The 27058-nt window shown below is 35.8% G+C and overlaps 1 protein-coding gene across 5 annotated transcripts in view; it reads left to right on the top strand.

Moving 5' to 3' along the window:
- Positions 1 to 7205: 7205 nt before the first annotated feature.
- MRVI1 (murine retrovirus integration site 1 homolog) overlaps positions 7206 to 27058 on the top strand; it is a 76745-nt gene continuing 56892 nt past the window's right edge. For 3 of the 5 annotated variants that reach the window (XM_009328582.1, XM_009328584.1, XM_009328579.1), the window contains exons 1-2: positions 7206 to 7630; positions 17576 to 17696. The gene's annotated coding sequence lies outside the window, so the exon portion shown is untranslated. The other 2 variants (XM_009328580.1, XM_009328581.1) reach the window with 2 other exon arrangements.

Below are 27058 nucleotides of genomic sequence, written 5' to 3'. Positions count from 1 at the left end.
ACTTAATATTTAATTAAACTTTCTAAGTTCCAGGATCATATCTCACCAAAGTTACTGGATTCTGACATATCCCCTATTATTTGTATATTCCCTTTCTTTACATAGGTATCTCTAAATAATATTGGAGTTGTTTTGGGTTTGTCTGGGATTTTTTTTTTCCTGTTATAGGATAATAGGTAAAAGAAAGGTCTGAAGCAGTTGTGGATGGAGATTTTATGCTTTAAATAAAGCAAACGGTATCTCAAAAAGTGGAGTCACTTGCTCTGGTGATTAAAACACACCACTGATGAATTGTTTCATTGCCTTATTGCAGTATGAGATGATCCAACTCTGAATATGCATTTCCTAGTAAAAGCATGTCAGTCTCTTGTTTTGTGAAAGTTCAGTATATCATCAGGTGACATTGGTTTTCTTGGTAGTGGTTTTTTTTATATATATTTAAATATAGGTTAGGGTATCTGCTTATCAGATTTTTTGGTGTTAATTTTCTTTATACAAGACTGCTGTTAGAGGCTTAACATTTCTTTTAAAAGAATAGATAAACATTTATTTTTTTATAATTCTGTATATGATGAATATGTCTATGAAAAATAGAAAATCTTGCTCCTAACTAAAACAAAATGCCCCTGACTTTGCTGGTGTTTTTGAACAAAAACACTTGCGTCTTTTAAAACAAGGACATTCACCTTGAAGAGAATCCTAGGAAGAGAATGTACAGAAACATAGGTCACCTGGTTGCCCATTAGGAAACACCCACCAGATAATTATGATCAGACTGAAGTATAGGAAGAAATGTAGAGAGGGGGTATTAAGTTTTAGATTCGAGGTGAAAAAGATACAATCTAGATCAGAGGGAAGGATGGAAAGGGGTGTGTGGAAAGGAGCAGGCAGAAAAAAGGTATTTTAGAGTCTGATGTTGGTAGTGGTATGTCTTTGCAACAAGTTATAAAACTGTGATTTAGGCAGTTCGGGAGGCATGACAAATGCAGTGTGCTTTAAGGGTGATCTAGCAAAAATTCTCACTGGAAATGCATCCTTTTAAACATTGGCAAAGAATGAGGCACCAGTCCTATGCCCAACAGCTACTTCTGTGTGAAGCTAGGAAAAAGTAGAATAAATGATTCTGTTAATCCCAGCTTTTTCCTTGCAATGCTTCTTTGAGGCAGACAAATTTTAGCAATGTACATATACATATGGTGATGCTGAATATGCACAATCAGTTAATGTTGTATTCTGAAACTGCCTAACTCTTAGCATGTGCCTAGTAGAAATGTGTTGTTTGAGACTTAAAAAGGAAATTAAAAAATTGGATAATTCCAAAGGGACAAGCAAAAGTCATGGTTGCATCCACAGATTGAATCCCCTTTCTGCAATACATCAAGTAACTTTAAAATTTTCAAAAAATGTTCTCATATATATTCAGCACATATAATAAATTTTACCTTATTTTTGGGAAATAGTTGAACCATGCTGGCTGAAAATCAGTGTTTTGAAGCCAATCACTTTAACGCAAACGATCACAATTTTGTCATATGTCAAATAACTGCAACTGCAAAACTGCAGTGTTACAATGGAAAGTGACAGACAATTTTATCTATAGATGTTCTATTGATACTCTGGTTGGTTTTTTTTAAGTGCACTACATTAAAATTCTCTAAGGAAAAGTACAAAGACATGAACCATCCAATGAACCTTGCAACAGTCTGGCAGCAGCAGTTGTCCAATCAAGAAAAATGTGGGTTAACAAAGTTTTTCTCTAGAATTCTACTGGTAGAGGTAGAGTAACTTTTCTATCTTTTTTTTTTTTTCACAAGCTGTGTGGAAATTTTAGAATAAATGACAGAGTGAAACTTCAGCATTGAAAACAAGTATTAACCAAAATCAGTCTCTGGTCAGGGTTTGTACTTATTTTCAATTTCTGCTGTAGGAATGGAGATCAGTTACTGTGTCCCTGATAAAAGCTTCCCACATTACTTCCTGATAAGTTTATTTTTACCATGTGGTAAATGTACTATTCACCCTGCAACTAATTCTTAAAACCTAGGGCTGTTAATTGAGTCTGCAAGCATTCTAGATCAATGTGTAGGATATATGCTGATATCAAGTTTCACATGTGATTAAGAATTATTATTTAGGATTAATTCAGCAAGGAAACGTCAGCTTAAAGCCTAAAAAATGTCTGTAAATGTCTGTCTTGCATCCTTTTCCTAAGAAAAAGCAAAGTCATGCTTTTCTTTCTATGGATTAAATTATCTTCTTGCAATGTTCTAATTTCCCTTTTCTTGGACTGGAATAGGATAGGAAATCCAAACATCAATATGAATACTGAATTCAGGAAGAAGTATAACTTTAGATCAGTGTGCAGTACTAGTCTCCTTTACTTGTACTTTAGAGTATAGTAGTATGCTATTATATGTACATACATTGTGTGGAAGGAGAAGCCTGTCATCCTTTGGAATCTTTTTCTCCTAATTCTTCACTTCTGCCTAACTTCTCACAGACAAGGTAAGACGGAGCTTAGTCATAGTGAGTATTAACCTCTTCAGGTTTCTAAAAAGATCCCCAGAAAAGTAAATGTAAAACTTCATCCCTCCTCTTTTGCTGGAAACCTGCTAGTGTAGATCCCTTTTCAACACCACTTCACCCCCACCCCCCAAAATTAAAACAGAAAATGAGCTCTAATGGGAGGTGTTTTCTGTGGATAGACTCTGTGTGTGCTAAAAAGTATTTGATATATTTAGCTTCTTGGTAGGCTAGATTTTAAGGACATGGAAACAGAATAACTTGCTTGCCCACAAAGGTTTGGATTTCTGGTACTGTTTTGCTTTCCTTGTAAACTATTATAAACGTCTTAATATGGTGCTTTTATTGGAACTTCACTTTTAAAACCACTTGCTTAAAGGGAGCAGGAAAAAAAAGGACATGAATATGGGAAATGAAAATATAATGGTTTCTGTAAATGCTTTGTGTAACATTTGTCCAGAAAGACTTGGCCGTTTAAACTGTGTTTGTCAGTTTGGATCATTTTATTGATTCTCTGGCAATGAATGCTAGTAAACAGATTGACATTTTGTTTCTTGGACTCTGTCTGTTTCTCATATAGAGATTATTAGCTGGCTATTTTGAGACTGAGAAAAATGTTAGCTTTATAAATAAAAAGACTCGTTATGGCTTAATTAGTAGGTTTTTTGCAAGCACTTTGAGTACTTCTCTCTAAGTCTCAAATCTTTCCACATACATGGACTAGTTTAGAGGATCATCTGTACAACCTCAAAGCAAACTTTATTTACATTGTTGTCAATATAAATGTTTTCTTTAAAATGACTGGGCTCTAGCATATGTCTCCTTATCTTGTTCTGCAGGCTCTTATTTTATTCTGCAGTTGCATATTCTTTTAACTTAATGTTTCTGATTCATATGAAGTGCTTCTCTTTTGCTGTAGAAAGGTGGAAGGAAAACACCTGTCTTTCTGAAGACTCATCTAGAAAAGTTGCTGCATAAACATCATTAAAAGTATCATAAAGTTTTGTTACATTTTTCATAAATATTCTATTATAGCTGCTCAGCTGACTGGCAGAGTGAATATTAACTAATACCATCCTGTTGAACCAACATACATTTTAGTTCAAGTATTCTAGATTCCAATTGGGATTTAGTATTCAGCAGAATGAGCGAGTCCCAGATGTAGAAAGTTTATTGCATTGTTGCCTTGTATATTTTTTTTTTTTGTAATGGATTTACTTATCAGACCTGTTCTTGTCTTGTTTTTTTTTCTCCTGTCTGGATGAAGCTGGCAGATAAGACTGCCACACAGTATTAGAGTTGTATACATAAATGAGATCTGCATAATGGATGCCAGCATGAATGATAAAATGACTTTTGTGCGCACTGTAGTGGTAGCAACATACAAGCCAGAAAACCCACAGAAAACACAAATCTGATGCCAGACTAAATATTTAAATGAGCAAAAAAAATGCTGTGCAAGAAAATGAAGGCACACGGGAAGCCTTGGGCATAAACTTGAGACTCAGTTAAGTAGTTTTTCCGTACAGCTGGGGAGAAATAAGATGATGAGGATGACTAATACAATTGAGTCAATAAACAAAATTGTCAATGCTCATTGGCATTTGTGAGGTGGACCTGAGATTGACAGGAATGCATTCTAGATGTGGTAGGACAAAAAGTCTTAACTGATAAAAACTTTCAGGATGTTTTTAAAGCGAAATATGAAAAATCGTGTCATGGAACTCCAGTTTTAAGTGCAAATATCACTTCTGCTGCAGACTTTTAGCTTGCCTGATTAATAATCTTTATACTTTAGTCACTGAATAAAGAATAAGAATATAATAATGTCTTGCCACTTAAACTTTGTCAGCTATAACATGCTTCTTTTTTATCACGGATGATGATTATGTATGGGCAGAAAGGATAATAAGCAACATTTCTAATACAAAGTATTTTAAAGTCCCTGAAGCATAAATTCTTCAAAATAATATGGAAATTCTTTTATATAATTTTTTTCTAGACATTACTCTATACATGTGGTGTAGAGAATGTATGGCTTTATCCTGAGCCCATCAAAAGCTCAAATGAAAGCACCTACAACTATTTCTACCTGAATAAGCCTTTTGAGTTAAAGTTCTTATCTCCCAGACTGCCCAATTAAAGCCAAAACTAGAAAAAAAGAGTGTAGCAAGATCACTTGTCTGCTGTTGCTCAAACAAAGTTTGCACTTGAAAATGTTTGTGCCCCAAAAATGAAGATCCTGCATGAAGTCTTACTTATACTTCAGCCCTAGAGGCAGAACTCAATTATTTCAGTATGACCAGGATTTCAGTGCTTGTGTTCGTCTCTTCAAAGGCATAAGTAAAAATCTTTAAACTTAGGGAGCCCAACTCATGAAACTTAGCATTGATACATACTGTGCTACTTCTTTCATAAGTCAGAGCTGTGAAAATGAAGAAAACAGGAAGTTAACTGGTGAGGGGCACATACATACCACTGCCAGGCCATATGTATCCCCCAGAGGACTACATCTAGCTGCTCTGAGGTAGTTCAGAATATTTATAAGAGAATAATTTTATGCTATACACCACCATAATACCAGGAACTTATTTAAGTTGGGTTATGTGAGAAAGGGGGGGAGAGTTTGCTGCTACTGTATATGGCCAGCCATCTGTATTAGAAATCTTTTAAAAGAAGCCGCTATCACCAGATCTTAAAAAAAACAAAACCAAAGCAAACAAATAAAGCCCTATGAAAAGTGTTTCTTGCATGGTACATGTTACTATGCCTTCTTTATACAATGTTAACAATCTAGTTAAAATAACTAATTTTTAGATGCTAGGATTCCCTCATTCAGAAACTTAGGTTTTAGCTAGCAAGTTTCACTTGCATTTGGCCAGAGATCATTCATGTTAAACAAATCTCTGGGCAAAGCACCTGCCAAAGCATTGAGTGTGCTATAGGACATAAAAATATACAAGCAGTTTCAGGAGCTGAAGACTGATGGAAGCATTGTTTTCCACTTCTTATGAGTACCTGCGGGGTCCTTGTGTCCCCTAAATACTGCCTAAACAGCAGGGGGTACTGTTTGTGTGGTGCAAGTGAATGGATGAAACAAAAGAGAACTGAAACTCTGTTGCTAGAGGTTTCTCCCATAGCAAGGGCAGTAGCTTAAATGTCCTTTACAGGCTACTGACTTCATGAAGTTTCTAGGAACTTGAAAATATTTTGAGACCTCCATTACTTAAACAAATTTTGGCTAAAGTTGGCCAACAGTGATTATAGAATGCTAGACCAATGGACAAGCAACTTAATCGAAAAGTTTTATTTCCCAGAGGATGGTAGTGCTAAAAGGCAGTAAGCAACTTGTTTGTGCTCAAACTGGGTTCAAAGCAGTCTTTGCTATGAAAGGGATGCATATGCAGATTTAAGAGAAATACAACTTCGATTGCAGACAAATAAAACATTTGACACTTGTGGCCTAGAAATTCTGAGAAAATAAAACTGAAAAATGATGAATTACAGATGCTAGTAAGACTTCTGTAGTGGCAGATAACTAGATGGAAGACTGTAACCATGCTGAGCCACAAGAGAATACTTCAAAACTCAAGTTTGTGGGTAATAAAGTATTAATTCAAGAAGATGGAAGGAGGTATGTTAAAATGTCTTGTCAGAGAGCCAGTAATGGTGCAAAGGACTGTAAGTGGACAAAGGACGTAAAAACCTGAAATGGTTTCTGAAATGCCTGCCTACTCCCATTATCTTAGGATCAAGCTTAAATGCCGATGTTAGAAGTTTTTCAGAACTTTTTTTTTACTATATTGATTTTGGGGAAAAAGGATCTCTTAAGTGTAGAATAATAGACTTCCTCATACAAGCTCAAGGCTGATATGGCATAAATGAGGTGCCCAGCCTCTGATTTCCTTACATTACAGGGCCTGTGCTATGCTGCAATCAGCTCAACTTTGCCCACTTCTCCTACAAGCAGCCTCATGTTTCCATGCATCACTCCCCTATGGAGTGTGCTTTCCAAGTCAAATCATCAAATCCTTACTTTCCTTTGTCTGATCTGTTTCTGCCTTGATGCTTTTATTAGCCATTATCAAAAGGAAGTTAATTTAGTATGATCATTTACTCCACTCTCGTAAAGCAGCCCTAATATGTCTCTTCCAAACTCGCTATCTAATAATTTGACATACATTCCAGTGCATTTTTTTGACATTTCCCATCCTCAGCTCTTTTGTCTCTACTTGAATTGTGAAAGGTTTTTTGGACAGGGTTTGGCTTGCTTACATTTAACAACTTTACAGCACCTGGCATGAGCAGAACTCTTAGGATCTGTGGATGTGATTGTAATACTTATAAATAAATAATCTGAATTTGCTAAAGGGCTGGAGTAAGATCTATGTCTGTTTCAGAGCTGAGTTCTGAATCACATGCATGTGATTTTCCTGCAAGTACCTGGATATAGTGTGGTAAATGGTGGGGTTTTATTCTCCCTCTTCATGCCCTGTTTGTAGTTACATTCTCTCATGCGATACAAGCAACTTCTGTGGACTTCAATGGGAATTATTCATATTCTGCAAGTGGGGAGCAGAGCCCATGACTGGACTGAAGCCAACGTTCTCTAAAAGTTCACATGCCTTGTATTGGCTCTCTAATTTAGACTCCTTCTGACCAAGCAAAGTGGGGGGAGGGAATGACAAATAGTAGCAGCTGTTTCAGTAAAAAATTCTAAGGGTTAACATAATGTGATGTAAACTATTTCATCTGTTCTTCCTACTTGCCCATTTTAATCAGAAATGAGTAAGTAGAGCCTTCTATGCAGTGAACTTGAAGAATGCTAATAGGATGTCTGCATCGCGTTGTACTCGGAGTACTTATGCCAGAATAGGAAAGCCTTTTATTCTGTAACTCTCGGAGGCAAGAAAGAGGCTTTCTGAAGAGTTACTTTAAATTTAAACTCTCATTCTAATGTTAGACAGCCTGTTGGATCTCTGAGTTAAAAATTGCTTCAGCTTTAGTTACTAGAGCCAGATGTAACATTGACCTTAAATGGTAAAAGCTCCCAAGAGTGAAAGAGAGGCTGGCCTGAAGGGAAAAAGAGGAATAACTGAAGTTTTAGGTAAGTAATCTCTATAACCGAGAATAAGCTCTTTTTCAGCTGGGAAACAGAACGGAACCATATTTCCTCCTTAAAGGTACAGTACCTTGTTGTTGTGATACTGAGTAGCTGGTTCTTTCTACCTCTTCCCTCCCACCCCCTTCAAATTCTACCTCTTCTTCAAATTTTAGCTGCTTAAAAAGTGGGTGTAGTTAACGAAACCTAGTTCTTACGTACTGTTTGGGAATATACAAGAATGAAAAAGAAAAAGCTCTGTTAATTATACTGAGACTTGATTAATAAAGGTACGTAGTCAGTAATTCAAGGCAACCTGATTCACAGACACTGTTATCTGTATTGTACTAACCGTTAGAGAGTCTTAGTTGGTAGCAATACATGTTATAGGGAAACAGATATTTAACAGATTCCTTTTTTCTTTTTTTTTTTTAATTGTATGACTTCTCTTCCCACATGCTTGCTTTTAACAGTGCTGGAGTTGTTCATTTTGATGGATTACCTACTTGTGCCTGGAACCTGTCTTTTAAAAAGACATTTCCAGAGCCATTTCTTTATACAGTATGTGTTTGGTTTTAACCCTATTAGAGGTAAATTAATACCATGAAGTTGTGTCTAATTGGAATGCTGTACAGAAAAAAAACCCCACACCTTCAAATGTTAAAGCATGATTGCTTTAGTATGAAAAATCACAATATTTACATTTCCTGATATTTCAGTCTTCAGTTCTATCTGTGCTGTTTGGTAGGTATTCTGCACTGAAGTGTATTTTATTTTCTTGGCAGATTAAAACACTTTTTTTTGTCTTACTAATGTGTATGTTAAGCTCTTTTTTTCAGACAGCAGTATGTAAACAGCATGAAAGAATGAGGTCAGTACAAGGAAATGATAGCTGAAATTGAAGACTCGGGTTTCTGTTACTAACTCAGATTAGTAACAACTTGTGTTAGTGAGTTGATTTTTCAAGTCATATATAGCATGGTTTCATCTGGTGAAAAATTCTCTGCAATCAGCGGCAAATCTCCATCTTTGAAGTGATTAGACAGTAGTTTTTAGTTTATGCTATGCAAAGATTGGGTGAATTTAGAGTTCTGAGCATAGACAGTGTTCCTGCAAGTGCTAACAGTTACTGCATTTATATTTGATATGGTAGGTGTTGTGTATAGTCTAACGAAAGTTCACTTCATCTAGCTTCAAGAGAATGTGATAAATGAATCTTACTTGTAAGAACACTTCAGATCCGGTTGCAAAACTTGTAATTTTCCTGTTATTTTTCTCTGGACTATCATTAGTGAACAGCTTTGTACTTTTAGGTTGATCTCCTAGGTGACCTTCATATTTTAAATCAACAATTATATCCCAAATCAACAATTATACCAAACTTGGAGCTTAATAATCTAACGATACAACCCATAGAAATCTAAGCTTATTAGAACTAACAGTGAAAATTAAGAAACAGTCCAATATATTAAATGCTGAATACTAGAGTGTCCTTGCTTTTTTAGTATTTTTGTATTTTCTAGCCTCCAGAGGCCCTTGTTCTGATTTGCTGGTGTTGCATACGTTACTTTACTTGTGACATTTTATACACCCCTCCAACTTGTGCAAGGATGTGCAACTTCAGAGGGTATTTGGAAGGTGTTTAAGTTTTAATAAGTTATTTTTAACTTTGTTTATGGACTGGAATAACTAATCTGTGTCTAACTCCTCTATGTCTGAACTAAGTATATATTTTTAATATATGATATCTTGTAGCATTTCAACAACTATTGTTCTTATTCCATACAATCCTTTTTTATTTTGTAACTTAGAATATATTATATATTGCCTATGTTTAAATTTCTCTTCAGTAAAGATGTTATGATGACAATTAGTGTAATTTAATACAAAAAGTACAGGTTGCTCATTTGTACATAGTGAAAATTGTGCGTTAACATCAGCACTATGATAAAGTACCTAGGCTTATCAATGTATTTAACTTATATAAATCCATCCATTTTACATCTCTCTGGATTAAGCTTTAAATTGGCTGTGGACGTGAAACCTGTACACCTCCCTACCTTCTATCTTTTTATACGTTTGAGTCAGTTTTAATAACTATAGTCCTATTTATCTGGGACCAAAGCAGAAGTTAAGAATTATCTAGCAGCCAGATTCATAGTTCCAATCTTTAGCTTCTTCCATCCTCCTTTGGATCAATCTGCTTTCTAAAGCTTTTAATGATAATATCGTGTCAAATCACTTTTTGAAAAGCTGGATAAGACAGAGTATGGCAACAGAGGTATAGGGAGTTGGTACTGAGAAGAGGCAGATGTGAAAGCTTCTCATTTCAAGGGTCATATGTGTATGTTCCTTACATGTCATGGAATTCTCTTGCCTCATCTAGTTGCTGTTCTTAGAGAAGTGTATAAGTCCAGGAAAAAGAAACATCAAATGGCTTGTGAGTGGAAAGGGAAAGAAAATGCTTGCTGTTTCAAGGTTTGTGGGCTATTTAAAGATCTGAGGGATTTGTGGGCAGAGAGAGTTCTCTTTTCTGTCCTAACTTGCAGCCTTCCTGTAAACTAAGCAGAAGAATTTCCTTGTGATGTGTTCTCCACTTGTACTTCCTTTGAAAAGTGGGTCAAAGAGATGTTTTGGATCTCAGTATCACTGACAGAAAGGAAATCTGAGTGGGTGATGGATTGGATCTTTGTAAGCTTATAAACTAGTGACTCAAGACACGAATTACTGCTTATGTACACATGTAGTGGTATGTTATGGAGAACTAAGACTGTGTTATGGTAGCACTTTGAAATAATAACTCAGTTTCCCTCCCTGGGAAGTAGGTTCTAAGAATTCTGAAAAGAAAAGAGGGATTTGATACTTAGAGCAAGTGGACTTGTAGCCTCAGGTTTTGTTGGAGAGCTTGGGCTCTAACAACCTCCCAGGATTTAATCCTCTTCAGTAGGTAGATGCAATAGGCTTTTTCTTTACTTTGTTTATTTCAGTGTGTCTATCATTACTTTTACAATCTGTAAAATAATTTGAGAAATTCAATTTTACATAGGAATTACCAGATGTATTAAGTATCTGAAAGATTTAAACAACAACAAAACCAACAACAATGACCACCACCACCCCCAGCTAGTAGCTGAAATAAAGAATACCTTATCATCTACTAGAATTTTTATCTGCCCTTAAAATGGACAAAACCCGAAGTCTTGAGGTATCACAAGTCATCAGGGACGTGTAATATTGATCACCTATGTATATGATCACCTGTGGGTTTGGACAAGTAGGGCCTGTAGAATAAGATTTTTTTTTATGCTAACACAGATTGCTTGGAGCGGGGAGGATGAGAGGGGCAAGGAGGGAAACATGCAAACTTGGCAGGTAATGTATGTAAAGTGTGTATGTAAACCTGAAAGTTTTTCCCCCCCAACTAAGCTAAAGCATATTCTGTTGTGTTCTGTCATGATACAAAGTTATACTTTAGAATCACTGTGCTGCCCCCTAATTTATGTGCAAATACACTTATCACTTATCTTGTTGATTGTCCAAACAGAGCTGCTATCTCATGGCTATAAAATCGGGTTCACTGGGCTAGTTCCTGCAATTTCTGCAAAAAGCAAAGGAGTTGAAAAGTTGATATAACAAACAGTGGGGGGGGAAAGCATTTTATGTAGGAGTTGCACTTCCTTTTTTCTTACCAGTTGTAAGGTTTTGCATACTGAAAATGGATACATGGTAGAAATTCTGTGCCGCTGGGTCAAGTACAGCAATTGCTTTGGGCTAGGGGCTTGCCTTCAGAGTAAAATTATTACTGTTTATATAATTCTGCAGTGTGTTTTGTAACGCTGAAGTTATACATGGGGAATTTGGCTCTGAGCCTTTGCTTTTGAAATCATCAGCAAAGTTTCCATTCACTTCAGTGATGCTAGATCAGGCTCTTGGTGAATACCACAAAGGTAAAGGCTATGTTAGTTAGCAGGAAATAAGAGTCTGAAATCTAGGAGAATTTGAGCAGGAGCAGTGGGTCCATTTTCGACCATCTTGTTTTGGACTTAGAGGGATGCACTAACAAATGGTAGGATCCATAGAATGAGATCTGTTTCTGAAATTTTGGAAAAGAAAAATCCACTATTTCATTTTCAAATGTTTCCCCAGTTTCTCTGAAATATCTCTGGAAAGGCCTTTTTAGAGGGAGGTGTATGTGTGCAGGTAGTATAATATAATAAAGCATGATATGTCAATTAACATTTCCTGTTAAAACTTCCAAAGTTGTGCTGAACTGTGCTCTAACTGCTGAACAGAAAAACTAAAAATAAAATGTCTCACCATAAGTTGAAGGAGAGCTTGTGGAGAGGAAGGGAAATAATTTAACAATGTATAAAAATGCACATATGCTTCACAATTTAGGCCGCTGAATTTCCCATATTTTTCTTTTTAAATAGCAAACGAATGTGACTGACCTCTGGGCTCATGAAAATAGCACGATACAATTAGGGGTCTAGTTGCAATGGGGAGTGGAGTTTGCCCCAGGAGGAGGTGCTAAGTCATGTTGATGTTCTGCACATCATCTCAGACTGGAAAAATCTTGTAAGCAAATCTAAATATTGTGCTTAGTTCCCTATGCAAGTATGGTTGTGCCTATCATCTTGACTTCCATGAGGGCTGTTGCAGTTAATAAACTTATCATTCCTATTCTTTGATAGGTATAATTATCAGCATTGCTCTAAAAGCTGTTTTTAGTAAGTGCAGTATTCAGTGGAGCAGACTGTAGAAAACCAAGCAGATGTATCAGAATTCCCAAGTAGCTTAGATACTTAAAGCAAGATTGGGAGACTTGAAAACTGCTCTGTTCACTGATTTAAGTGAAAATATCTGTGACAAAGAGGGAGAAAGAATTTGTGTGATATATTCTAAAACCTCAACATGTAAAACTCAATTTTTATCTGTGTGCTGAGCTTTTGGGACCTGTTTGAAATCTCTCCTGCATCAAACAGCATTAAAATGTCCCTTCCAAAACTCTCATATTGTGTGCTAATGGAATAGACTTACTGGAATATTAACAACCTTGTTCCCTTATAAGAAGCTCTTGACATTTCCTGTTTGATTCATTTTTTCGAGTCTTTGACATTTCCTGTTTAACAGATTTTAAATGTTTTTTGTTGGTAAAATGGCAAACATCAACCATCCCACTCTATACAAAGCTGCAATATGACCATAACAGAAAGGTGAATAATACCTAAAGATCCCCAGGAAATCTGTCCTGTTGCTGCTTGGTGTTTCCTTATCTAGGAATGTGTTCAGAAATTACATTAAACACCAAGTGGTGTTTTTCACTGATCACTTGTAGAAATGATACAGAACTTAAAGGACCCAGAGAAAAATTCTATACCAGTGAAAAGTAGCCTTTCTTATTATGAAAATGATAAATTGTATTTCCTTAAACCACATAGCAGGTCAAACTCTCACTTCTTGTAAATCACTGGTGCTGTGTTTGGAATGTGTGTAGCTTTGCCCGTGTGCATGAACGAAGGGTCTGTCTCAGTGAATTTTGATCCCTCCTGAGAATCTGGCTCCACTTAATATGAAGACAATTTCCCTTTTTTCTTTTGTTTAACAGGTAAAGATCAGAGTTGATGAAAAGTTGTGGGTTTTTTTTCCCTTCACAGTAGGACCTTGTAAATTTCTTGCACATCTTTTTACAAAATGGGCACAAATCAACAAAGTTTTTCTCCTAATCTTGTTCTCAGGTAGTACTTAGTGATATGATTTCTCAGAACAAAATCCTTTAAACTCACAATATGCCTTACACTTATCTGCCTGCTTATATGATTCAGAGGTTGTGAAGTTGGGAGGTTTTTTTCTTCCTTTTGAAGGTGGGTACTGTACATTCATCTTGTATACTTATCTTCTGAGCATCTGCTTAGAAAATAAAGCAACATGCCATTCTGACATCCAAGAAAGTGCTATAAAAAGCCTGTTGCTATGTTTAAATGCCTACACTGAGTTGCTATAGCAATGAAAATCTCAAAAATGATGTACAAATTGCCATGGTGCATTACCAGCCCTTTCTGGGACAGGGAGATTGTGGTACTGAGAATATGACAAAGATGCTCAGTATATTAGAGGGTGGAGTTGCCACATAGTTCCAGGTGCCCTGTGAGCAAATTTGTGAGCAAAATGTGGCCTAACTGTATAAATCCCAAAGTGGCTGTGTCAAAAGGGACAGTTGGATCCTTACTTAATTCAGTTGCTTCTTCATGACTTGTGTGACAGAGTTCAATACTTTGAGCAACTTCCCATTTCTCAGCAAGAGAAGTTGCTGAAAATGGTGACCTTTCTCTAAATTCCTCCAGTCCCATGATATCAAGTGTGAAAATCAGCATACAGAGCGCATCAGACTATGTAGATTTCCTCTCCGTAACATTACAATAGTCAGTCTGAAATGCCCTTGCTCCTGAGGCAGCTATGGGAACTCTGCTATCAAAAAGAAAAGAAATGAAATAGTTGCTAATGGAATCCTTAGCATCTCTCTGGGGCTCAAAGCCTTGAACATTCAGTTGCTTCTTGAAGAGAGCAGGAAATTCAACTTCCTTTGTAAAACACAGCAAGTAAAGGAAGGCATGTTATTTTGGCAACTATAAGTTCAGTTATGGAATTGAATGGTTACTTTAGGCATTTCTATGCCTTGTTCTCTCTTCAACTGAGGAACAAGTTAGACATGGAAAAGAAGACTTGAAAAAATTGGAACCTTGTTTGAAACTGTTCTGTTCTCTTTATTCCTAATTGCTTGAAGAATCCTTAAGGTTTCAAAGGAGATTGGCACAAACTGCGTAACAGTGTGCTGTTCAGTTTGTATATGGTAATCCACAGCAGTCACATAATTATTTCAAGTGTTTTCCTTAACATATGCTTTGAAGTCCGATTGAGAGGTCGGATATCAAGAATGTATCAGTAGTAGAAATACATATTTTTAATTTGTTTCAGTTGTTAGATAGTGATTAATGTTGTTGTTCAAGGGTCACTATGCTGGTAAACATATAGATGAAGTGATTCTTAGAGGCACTATGGTACTCTGTAGTTTGTAAACCCTCCAATACTTCTAAGTACATTTGGGCTACTTCATTTTTGTAAGAAGTCTAAATAAACTACTACCATGTACATGGCTTATAGTTTTTCTCAAAATAAGAGTTGCAATGTTACATAGATAGTAGCACATCTCTCATTACTACAGAATAGCTTGTATTTGCAACCTCATTACAGTATTTTTCTGTAACAAATTTTGACCATCTTTGGGATTTAATTTTAATATTTCAATTTTGTTTTTAACTGTTAAGAAATTTGACATTTTGTAGCTTTATAGCTGCACAAACTTTTATGAGCATGGAAGCATACATTTTTCTCAACCTCTATGTGGATTCTTTGTTTACTTTCCTTCTTAACTGTTCTGCATGGCGCACTGGACAATAACCTTCCAAATGGGTTTATTCTTAAACAAAAATGTTAACAGGACTGATTGTGTTTTTGTTTTGTGTTGGTTTTTTTTTTAACAGATCTCATAGAGCAGTCCAAATGTTAGTTCCATAAATATTTATTGATACTTGTTTATTAAATTTTTCTTAGAATTCCAGTGGTTATCTTTTATGTCAAGCTTGGGAGATGCTTCTGTGATTACACATAGTGTGCCTGTAAAATTAGCATATCTATGCTTCATTTACAATAATGAAACTTTTACTGTTGACAATACGTGGTTATATGAATAACCTAATTGGGGAGGAGGAGAAGACAACGGGAGGAGGAAATGTGTGAAACTTATGAACTATAGCTTTTATGTTTTGTGAAACTGTCAAATACTTGAAATACAGAAAGCTGATTTTCCTTAGAACTGTATCCTATAAGTATAGCACCTTCACCACAATTGTTAAAACATCAGTTTATTCTATATTTCAAAGCTATTCTGTATAGAGTCTGTTTTGGATGTCGTACCCCTGAACTTGCATCAGCCATGGAAATGCAAACTGCCTGATACCTGCCATTCCCTGGGTCACCTTTGGTTGAACCTGTTCACCAGCTTCAAAAGGTATTGCAGTGCAGGGGGGGATGAGTGAGAGCTGAACAGACAACATGGCTGCTTAAGGTTTTTTCAAGGAAAAAAGAATTAAATGGGTATTGGTTAGAGACACATTTCTCATTATATATTGTCCACTAGCTGCCTTTAAGTGTTAGCTATGCATTTATTCTTTTAAAATCTATTTTTGGTCTTGTTTTCCTTGGAATAAAGATTGTGCTGTTATTCTGGTTGTCAGCCAACTATCCTTCCTCCTTCTTCCCTGCCCTCCCTTCATTCCCTCCCAGTAGCCTTTGAACTTGTCCAACTTTTTGAATTTGGCAAGAGATGATCTCAAAAGTTCCTACAAGTGAAAATCAGTGGTGTGGTAAGAGAGGAGAGACCCAGCTTAGTGCTGCTAAGGGGGAAAGGCTCCACTGTGAGCTGAAATCGTCATTCATTCTGTTTGATCTGCCAGCTGGCAACCTGGCATGTGTGAAACTCAAAACCAGGCACATCAAATGCTGTCTCTTGTCCTTCCAGACTGGCAGGAGACTAGGAGTCAAGTGAGCTTATTATGATGAGGGAGATAAGATGCAAAATCATTAAAATAGAATACCCGAAGAACAGGTTTTGTTTGCTCAGCAACTTAGAAACAACTTGTTTCTTAATGTAGAGAGACATAGGTTACAAAACTGTTTGTGCACTGATATCTTAACTTTATTTTGGAAAACTTTGGCAAATGTGTGTGAAACAGATCATGAAAGCTACATGCTCATAACTCTCCTGTAATTTCACACTAAGTTCTAATAATTGGTGGCAGTCCATATGTTTGTCGTCTTTCCAAAGCAGCGCAGAGCGCTGTTAGATTGTAAAACAGACCCTCATCTATTTTGCAGGTTTTTCGATCAAGGCTGCAATGCCTAAAGGGAAAAGACCTGAGGTTTCTGCAGTCATTGGGAACAGGCTATAGACTCTACTCAATCTGCTCTTCAGGCATGTCAGTCAGGCTCATGGGAATGTTGTTAGTGGACAGGTTCTTCCCATGGCAAATAAATGTCAGCCAGCTGGGTAGAGGCAGCCATTCTAATTAGACTTTCCTTATATAACAGATGTTTTGAAGCTCAGCCAGGGAGAATAAAGTAATATCCAGAGACAGTAGCCCTCATCTGCTTTCTGGTCATTTGAAGAAGGCAGCTGAGGATCAAGAATCTGTTCTCTGAAAACTTCCTTGCATCTGGAGTGGTTTCTCCACTAATGATGTCCCTTTGTGCATATACGAAGTCAGTATGCAAGCTCTAAGGTTGATGAAACTCCGGAATTCCGCATCATGGATACTGCTCACTTGCACCTGCTCCTGTAGGTACCCTTTTAATCACCTGTCATGGATTCATTTTTTTCTTGAAAATACACAGCAAAATACTGGATTCTTTCTCTGAAGATTACTCAGAGTATGCAAATATTGGTTTTATAGATCAGATCATGTGTACTTGATTTCCGCCCCCCCGCCTTGATTTCATGGGGTTTAAATAACATTGGGAAAACCAGCAATGCTAAACAGATGCTCACAAAACCGAAGAGAGATGGTGATCCTGTTAAAGAACTCCCCCTCTGGCTTCCTTCAGCTCGCTTCAGAAATTTCTAGATGCTGTTTTTGTTGAAGTTAACTTCAGTAAAAAATGGCAGAATAAGATCTTATTTGTTCTTAAGCAAACTGACTGCATACTTTATTTCTGTTAGTTGCTGATTAGTTATTCTGTGATTATTTGAAAGAAATTAACCTATGGTAACATCCTGATTTCTTTCTTTGCTTGATCATTTGTTTGGGAGGAGTTGTTTGTTTTACTTAAACAAACAAAAAAAACCCTTTTCTGTCTAGATAACATTAAATCTGTTTCTTTTTATGTTTAAAACAGGAAGCTCCTGCCTGCAGCATTCCAACCATCAGCCTGCTGAATTTTCGCTATCCTTTCTTCACCTGTGCTACAGGGCACTATACAGACCATGACAGTTCCAGACCTTAAGTTCCTCTCATAGGTAATATCCAGCTTTCTAGTTGCATTTATATTTTACTTCTGTTATTTGAAACAGTTGGGCTAATTTCTCATTTGTGGGTCTCATCCAGTGAAGTTAATAGGAGTCTTGTGCATATAAGAGTTACACAGGTCAGCTACTTGTTCTTCTGACAATTTTTTAAAAATGTTTCAGTCATTTTTTTTGGTTGACTAACATGTATGTTGACCACTTGCTAGTTTTTAAAGCGCTGCTTCATAAACAAATTTTAATTAAATTATTCATAAAAATTAGTATAAAAGTTACAGATGAGAAGATATGGAATGCTAAGAAAATGTTTATATAACACCAATTTCTGTGTTTGCACACTCTTCTATTGAGGCCAACAGCGATAGCTTACTGTCTGTGAAAATGTTAATCATTTGCAGTCCAGATCAGAAACTGAAGTTAATGAACTAGAAGATAAAAGTCACTGTTGGATTGCCTAACTAATATCCAAAAGCTACATTTTTGCCCATAACTATCAAACATAATTCCCACTGAGTTCAGTGCTTTGCCTAGATGGATGTTCAGGGGTGGAAGTTATGTCATAAAACTCAATATGTAACTGTGCATTTGTGCTAACTGAAAGTACAATATGGTTTGGGTATGTGACAAAAGTGAGATTTAGCTCAGAAGTGCAGAAGACCAGACAGCTACTATTAGATAACATGATGAGTTTTACTATAGTGAATTTAATAATTAGGACCTATCCTGAAGCAGTATTACACAATACTAACATCTGATAAACAGTTCAGGTGAAGAAGTAAGATACAGTGACCGGTTTCACTTAAGTGCGTTGGGGAATGATCATTTCTTCTTCACAGTGGTAAATCTTAGCTATATTAGCAAGTGTTTATTTGAAAAAGCTGAAGAATTATGTTGCTAGTATTTTGAATGTTCTGAGGTTCGTAAATAGGTCTTTAGAGAAACAAACAAACGAGCCCCCAAAAAACTCAGCTTTCCCAAAATATTTGCAGGATATAGTGAAAGATGTGCCGTTATACAGTGAAAATGTACAGTGAAGAATCAGATCTCTTGAGTAGTTCAGAACTGAATTGTTGCATCCCTCATTTTCTTAAACACATGGTTCTAGTTATTTTCTACCGCATTTGCACTATGAAATAATGATTTAAATTGGTAAAATTTCAATGTTCTGCTCAGTTATAAAGATTGACTAATGTACCAATGTAAAGCATATTCAGCATGTTTTCAATATACAGACCTCCCTAAGGAATATTAACCCATCATAATATGGGTTACAACTGTGTAGCTTTGTGAAAGTCAATTGAGCAAATAACTTCTGCATGCCTTTGCAGAGTAAACTGACTAGAAAAGTTATGTGACTTACTAATGCCTGATTTTTGGCTTGGTATAGTTGCAGAAATACAAATGAAGACAGAGTATGAACCTGATGAGTAAACTAAATAAAACTCCATTACTCCACTCTGCTGCAAAAATTGAAGAAGAAAATGTAATTTTTAATGCAAAAAGCACTAATATTGTGTAATTGGTTACTCTGTCATTGAATATTCATGAGGCTCTGCAGTACAGTGTTCAGTTAAGGTATTGGTTGTAATTAAAACAAGCTATGTGATTGAAATTTGCTTTTTGCTTCAACTTAGTTCAAAAGCATGCTTAACATGCATTTAGAATTGAAGTGTTTTTTCTTTCACGTGGGTGATAGAAAAGTGTGGTACCATTCACTCAGGCTGGCAAACGAAAGGCTGGCTGTTATGGAGAGTACTGTAGTTGCCCTGTTTATCTTCTAGATTCTGTTGTTTCTTCAGAAAATCATTTCTGAGTTAACTGGCTAATGAGAATTTTGGAAAAAAAATCATAGCTGGCTCTGGCTTTAAATTTAAATATTTCCTTTAACAAAACCACAAAAATGGCATGTTCAGTTAGTAACTTTATCCTCTTCCTTCTGTACAAAAAATACACTTTTTTTTTTTCCCTCCAAGAGGGTTGAAAACAAAACACTTGAAGGGAACACTTAGAAAATGAATTTGTGGATTGCCATTAAGCGCCATGGAAATTAAAATAAACATTGTTTTAACTAAGAAACATTAAAAACAACAAAAAGGTTTGTGTTGGAAAAAATCTTTACATGCCTTAAACACGTTCAACACAATTTGAAATCATCTTATTTACACAGATCAAACAGTATCATTGGTATTAATTGATCTTTAGATACATTTAAATGGGGTTTTTTTGCATAGATATAGACATTGTGTATCTTGTTTGTTAAGCTAGCTTGGCAAGTGTTACTTGTTCATAGTCAATTATTACGTATTATAAAGAAGAAATAAAGAAAGGATATGAAAAAAGATTAGTGGAACATACACATAAGTGTTTGTAGAAAACCTAGTAAACTCTAGTTCTAGCTTTCTTATGTCTTTCAATTTGTGAGGCAAAACTATTGGGAAGATAGTTTCCTAATGATTGCAGCCTGGGATTTGGGTAGAAAAGAAGACCAATAAAAAGAATTAAGATTTTAATTCTTAAGAATTTAATTTCTTAGCCAATAAAATAAAGAATTAAGAGAAGGATAGAAGCTATCTCTCTTTAGCCCATTATTATGACCTAAAAATAAACAAAAAAACCAACCAACCAAACAGAAGACTTACAGAGAAAAATGGGCTTAGGCTAAAGAGAGTCTCCATGAGAGGTCCCCTTTATACATATTCTCATGCCTCTCAATCTGTTGAAGGTATGTGGTATTATAATAACTCTTTTATTGAAGATGATGTACAGAATGGAATTAGGTCTAGGCTCTTTTTCTTCTCTTGCTCCTTCCCCCACACAGAACATCAAATTTGGTGTTACTGGTTTTGGTAGAAACATTTGAAAGAAATCTTAGATCGGTGTTTAGCAACTGTATCCAGCCATATCCAAATTGATGAATCTTTGAATGAAAACAGCATTTTCAGTTGACAAGTTTTTGCTTGTCAACACAATTTGACATCATCTTATTTACACAGATCAAACAGTATCATTGGTATTAATTCATCTTTAGATAGATTTAAATGGGTTTTTTTTGCATAGATATAGACATTGTGTATCTTGTTTGTAAAGCTAGCTTGGCAAGTGTTACTTGTTTGTAGTCAATTATTACATATTATAAAGAAGAAATAAAGAAAGGATATGAAAAAAGTATCTGCGAGTATCTGCATTGTCTGTAAGGAAAAAAATAAAAATCACTTCCTCAGCTTATCAAGTTTTGCTTTCTTTATATCAACTCTAATAACTATAATAGGACTAATGTAAAGCTAGTGCTTGCTTTGGTTTAACTGAATTGATAGAGATATAAGTAAACCGGAGAAAGTTTCGTAATGGGTACCAAAATGCAATTTCTAAGGCAAAACTACAAACATGAGAGCTTCAAGGGGAAGAGGGATACTGAGATGAGAATTTAACTTTTGGATGTTGGAAAAACTGTTTGTCTTTTGAAAAGTTCTCTAATACTTTTTTTTATGTGCCAAAACAAAAACAAGTTACAAACCCCTCTCCTCTTTTCTTGAAGAAATTGTCATCATAGTGATAGAACGAACAAGTTGCATTTTGCTCCTACTTTGTAGCAAATGTGGATATATTTTGTTTAGATAAAGTTCTCAATCCTGATGATTTTGAATTGGAAGAAAATATACCATTTTAAATGCTTGATACTAAAGCATTGCGTTTGTATCTGTTGTGGTTTAACCTCAGTCAGCAACTAAGCACCACACAGCTGCTTGCTCACTACACCCCCCGCCCCGGTGGTATGGGGGAGAGAATTGGAAGAATAGAAGTGGGAAAAACTCATGGGTTGAGATAAAAACATTACCATATATAATAATAATAATAATAATAATAATAATAATAATAATAATAATATCCTAAATCCAAAACACAGCACTGTACCAGCTACTAGGAAGGAAATTAACTCTATCCCTGCCGAAACCAGGACAGTATCACAGAAGCTTTGAACTTGGAATACATGTGTGATAAAGATGATGACTAACATTTCATAACAATTCATCCCTGGGCCAAACACAAGAACTGGAATAAAATCTTTTGAATAAGAAAAGGCATATCTGTAAAACTGACTATGGAAGCAATCACACAAGGTAGACTGAAATTACATGTATTTCCCTTATAATAAATCTGTTGCTTTAATGATACATGAAAAATTATTTTGTAGTTTAATTAAATGGAATTATTCTTAAGACGATTTGATTTCTCTTTACAGCCAAAAAGAGGAAATATGGCAAAACTCTAATGGAAGCAAATAATTTTTAATAAATTAGTGACATAAGGCTATTTTCTATCCTCAGACATTCATTTGCAATTTCTATTTTGAGAATGCATGTGCAAAAAAGGTCAACAAGCCCAGTCTTAGCTCATTTATCAGTATTATGTTAGGAGTGCCACAGTTTAGTGGGACAGATTCTCGCTACTGAGAAATTTATACTTTGTGTGCCATAAAGGTATAATTCAACCTGTGTTCGACCCACCTCAGTTGAAGCGGCCGTGAACTGGAAGAGCGTATTCCTGTCCAAACCAATTCTGCATGAATACTAACTGTTACTCCACTTTTTCACTCCTCTTCCACAATAAATTTTAAGACCTTTATCACCAGGATTGGAAAGAATTGTTTCGTTACTTTCTCAAAATAAAGCTTTACTTAGTTTCATGAGCTGTTTCAGGTGTAGCTACCAGTATGCATTTTAAGTAGCTGGAGAAGATGTTCTACAAGATAACAAGGGCCATACTAGACAATAGAACCCAAGTATATGGTAAAACCATGGAAAACTCTATAACTTTCTAGAAAACATGATGTTTCATTTAAAATTATTAGGTTGAAAAGGAGCCAGTATTGCAGCTCCTTACTAGTCTGTTATCAAGAGAAGACTTTTTTTTTTCCCCAAAAATGTTCATACTGGCCATATCGTGAGTAGTCAAGCAAAGCTCTTGTGATGTCAGTGGGTAAGAATTTTGGCTTTTTTATTTTGGAAATTGTGAATTACTTTAAGTTCCTTAACATACAATTATCGTGCTTATATTAAGAGATACTCACCCTCCCCAACCCCGAAAGACAGACGCTTTCTGCTTTCTGAGTAACTGTCTTCTGGGTGAAGGTAATCATGGAATAGGTATTCAGAGACCATGAATAAAGCATAATAGCTCCTTAAAAACAAGAGTTATTCCCTGCTTGGTATCATGTTCCTTTGCTTGTCTGTACTCCCAAGATTTGATGTTAGTAAGCTTTCCTTGCTTAGTCCTGTCCTGCAGGCCTTACAACAGGAGGACAAGATGTGGCCCCTGAAGGTTAAAGGCATAATATTTAACTTAGTGTTGCAGCAATCCAGCACAGGGAAAACTTGGAAGTTTAGAGGCAAACAAAGCCTTTCTGTAGTGAGTGGAAGCTTTGATTGTGCTTTTCATTACTGGAAAAGAAAGTAGGTTGCTTACAAAGTTTGGTAGACAAGAATTAAATACAGTTTGTCTGCTTTGATGTTGTGCAGGAACTGTTAGTTGTCTATGTACAGTTAGCCTACGATGTAGAATCTAGCAATAGCGCATGAAAAGTTATAATGTTATATATTATCTCTTCGTTGTTAAAACAATCTTATTGTGGAATTTCTTTTATAGATTCAGCTTACTAGGTATACAAGGAAAATATTACTTATAGTGTGAAATAACTTCTAGAGTTGTAAAATCGTGTGGCTGATATATAGTATTTCTAATTTTTTTTTTTTTTTCAAAACTTGAATACCTCAGGGAGGAGGGCCATCCATCATATCTGAGACCAATTTTTTTTTTACATTTCCTTTCCTACTGAGACCTGATTTTTATACTGGCTGAATGAGAAAGAAATATTAATTGGAGAAACAGAAGAGGTACTTCCAGCCTCTGTCTCAGAAAGTTTGATTTATTCCTTTGTACTCTACTCGTATGGATTCTGTGGGAGAAAAACAGTGGGAGTTGAAAGAACATCTTAAAACATTCCCCACGTTTGTACTGCTGATTTGAGAAGAGATTATTTTCATGTTTTTTCTGACTCAGCCACATGTGAGGTGTTGGGAGCAGAAGTGTAGGCAGCACTGTGCAACTGAATATATGTGATAGGTAAGGGGATGGCAAAGGAAGAAACTGGTAGGCTAAGATAATAAGAAGGAAAAAAAATGGAGAATGGCAATAATCCTTTGTAATCAAGGGGTGTGTAAATCTTCATGTCAGTCTGTTTCTTGATCTTCTGGGAAAAGAAGAAGGGGAAGAAGATTCTATATTGATTTTCACCTGTGTCTTCTATTAAATAGTATTGCAGTCAAACGGAATTTTCTTCATACAGCTATAAAATTGGGAATGTCAGTGTGTGCGAGCAAATGTGTGTATGTATATGTAAGACTGCAAAGTTTGAAAACTACTGGCTCACTGTTTTTTCTCCTGTGAAATCCAGTACTACTTGTATAATGAATCTTAAAGAACTGAAAATACTTTCAGTGGCCTGCCACCCAAATAGCCTCTTAAAAACATTTGAAGTTTGTTCATATGCAAGAATCTAAAACGTGACAAAGCAGGAGGATGCCAGACATTCTTCAGACTGAGATATGTTTACTTCTTCAAGAAGGCTACTTAGGATGGTACTGTGCTGGATTCCTATGGCAGCAGGATCTTAGTCCTGGCTGTGGTCTTAGCATGTACTGTCTCGTATCGACTAGAAAAATGTAAGAAAAAAAAGTCTTTTTCTCCCATTACTTTCTTCTCTCTGTTCTATCCATCCCTTCCTTCAGCATTGCTAATTACTCATAATAGGCATAAAGATAATTTTCCTTTGTTGGTTTTCTCAAAATCAGTTTTTTTCAGAAATTGAACCTGCTTCTACCAGTAAACATTAGAACTGCATATACAGGTCATGCAAACCATTCACTTAATCCCACATGAGGATCATGTTTGCGTTACACCAAAAGCAGGAACATTCTTTAACCCTCACTGTTTTCAGCCATCTGCAGGTTAGAGCTTTCCAGATCCAGAGCTGTATAACTACCACTGTACCTCTCCTGAATGCATCTAATCCCTCTTTGAACTCACTTATATGCTCCCATTCTTTTACAACTTCCTGTGATAACAAAGGCAATTATTCAATTATATACTGTCTGAAGGAGCTTCTTTTGTACTTAAGCTATTGCTTAATAACTGCTTTCGGCATCCTCATCCTTGTGTACTGTGAGGAATTGTGAGCAAATAATTAATAGGCCACCCTCTCCAGTCTGTTCGTGATTTTTTTTTTTTTAATTTCTAAGCTGTTTCTATCCAGAAGCATCCCTTTTTCAAGTTGGAGTGCTCTAGTCTTTTTTGAACGGAAACCATTTGCAATTTCTGACCATTCTTTCTTCTATGTACCCTTTGTATTTATGTTGCTTTTTTTTTTTTTTTTGAGATGTGAGTAGAACTGTTTTGAAGATTTGGGCATAATATGCTCCTAATCTATGTTGTTCTCAATTCTTTCCTACTAATTCTTAACATTTTTGCCTCTTTGGCTGCTGCTGAATGCTATTTTCAGAGAACTATCCAAAATGACTCAGATCTTTTTCCTAACTGGCAAAACATAATGATGGGCTCTGATTTAGCTAAGTATATTTTAAAGTTATTTTTCCCTGTGTGCATTGATTTGCATTTTTCAGCAGTGTATTTCACCTGCCATTTCATCATTCAGGTGCCTAGTGTCCTATAAATTGCCTTGGCTGGCTTTAGATCTGATTATTCCATCTCATCTTTAATCACCTGTACACACCCTTTTTTCCAGATTCTTCATGACCATGTTGAACACAGTCCCTGTGGGAGTGCAATCTCTGCAGCAGAAAGGCAGACCTGTAACTCCTACCGTTTATTTTCTTCCTTAAATTACAAGAAGTCTTTTCCTCTTGTCCTGCGAGAGCAGAGTTTCCTTAAGATGTTTGGTAGATAACTTTGTCAAAACCTCTCTTTGAAAATACATATTGCCTGTATTAAAATGCTTGTTGACTTCTGTAAAGAAATTTAATGAAATAGCAAAGTTTGGAATGCTGCACACCCCGTGTTAATTTGTCATTCTCATATCTGCATCTATTTAGTAATAAAATATTACATTAATTTCTTATGTGGGGCAGTTATCTTAAAGTTAGGAACTAGGATGAAAGCCTTTAGTGATAATAAAATTATAAAGCAATCAGTCTTCAAATGAGAGATTTGTTTTGTTTTGGCATAATAGCAAAGCACTTCAAGGTCAACATCAAAATATTGAAGGATGTGTTGGGAAAGAATGAACATCATTCATTGGTTATACTGTTTGCCTTTAAAGTGCCCTCCTCTACCTCAGGTCGTTAAATGCAGCTTTTTGTCTGCGCATTTGCCAGAATGTTGTTCAGAGATATTCCAAAATGCCAAAACTTTGATTAATAATAAAACTTTTGAAGCATTGGTATTTCAGCATTTCTTCTTTGTAGTCTTATCTGTGTAGTTCTATGGTATTGTTAAAATTACAATGACTTGCTGTATCTTCTTTTAAGACACATTTTCTAAATATTTTACCTTGTTTTGTATTTTTTATTTCATAATATATTGGAATTATTGAATCTGTCATTCCATAACTTTCTACAACTGTTTTAAATTTAAAATAAAGTAGCCACATTCCATTACTTCAATATAACTTTGTTTAGTTTATTCAATATAAGGAAAGCATAAAAAATGGTAAGACAATAAATCTCAATGTATACAGACTATATACTTATTGTATACAAATTATTTATAAGTAGGCAAATACAGAATACCATTTTGTCTGATATATATAAAAAGTTATAAAATGAGTATAATTAGATACACATCACAATTTCTTAAGACAGTAATGACAATAGCAATATTGAAATCTAACATAGCTGATAAAGCGCTATGAAATAGGGCTAAGAAAGATGAGTTCTGGTAGATTTAGCTCAGTATCAAGATGTGAATGCTGCTCCTCCCCCACATTGTCACCTTACTCCTCTGCCAGAAGTTATCAAACTTTTAGCAGCTACAATGGAACAGGACATGTCACACAACCTCAGTCATTAGCAGCCTGAGCCAAACTACTGGTTGCAACTGAGATGACTGAAAGGCAAGTATGTGCCTTATTCACTTGCTCTTACTGTAGAGATGGTGCACTCTGGTAAAGACACAGAGAACAACTGGAGGGAGATCTTATATTTCTATTGCAGATCTTGACACGTTATATGTCCTGTTTCTCTTTTAAAGTCTTTTCTATGAGTAACTCGGCTCCTTTTACCCCCTCCTCACATCCCGCATTTTCATTTTAGGTTTTGAAGCCAAAATTTTAAAACCCCAAAGTC

The sequence above is a fragment of the Pygoscelis adeliae genome, unplaced genomic scaffold (genome assembly GCF_000699105.1).
Source record: "Pygoscelis adeliae isolate BGI_AS28 unplaced genomic scaffold, ASM69910v1 Scaffold166, whole genome shotgun sequence".
In the NCBI taxonomy this organism is placed as follows: Eukaryota; Metazoa; Chordata; class Aves; order Sphenisciformes; family Spheniscidae; genus Pygoscelis; species Pygoscelis adeliae.
The sequence above is the reverse complement of the archived record's forward strand: the minus strand, read 5'-3'. Positions and strand labels throughout refer to the sequence as shown.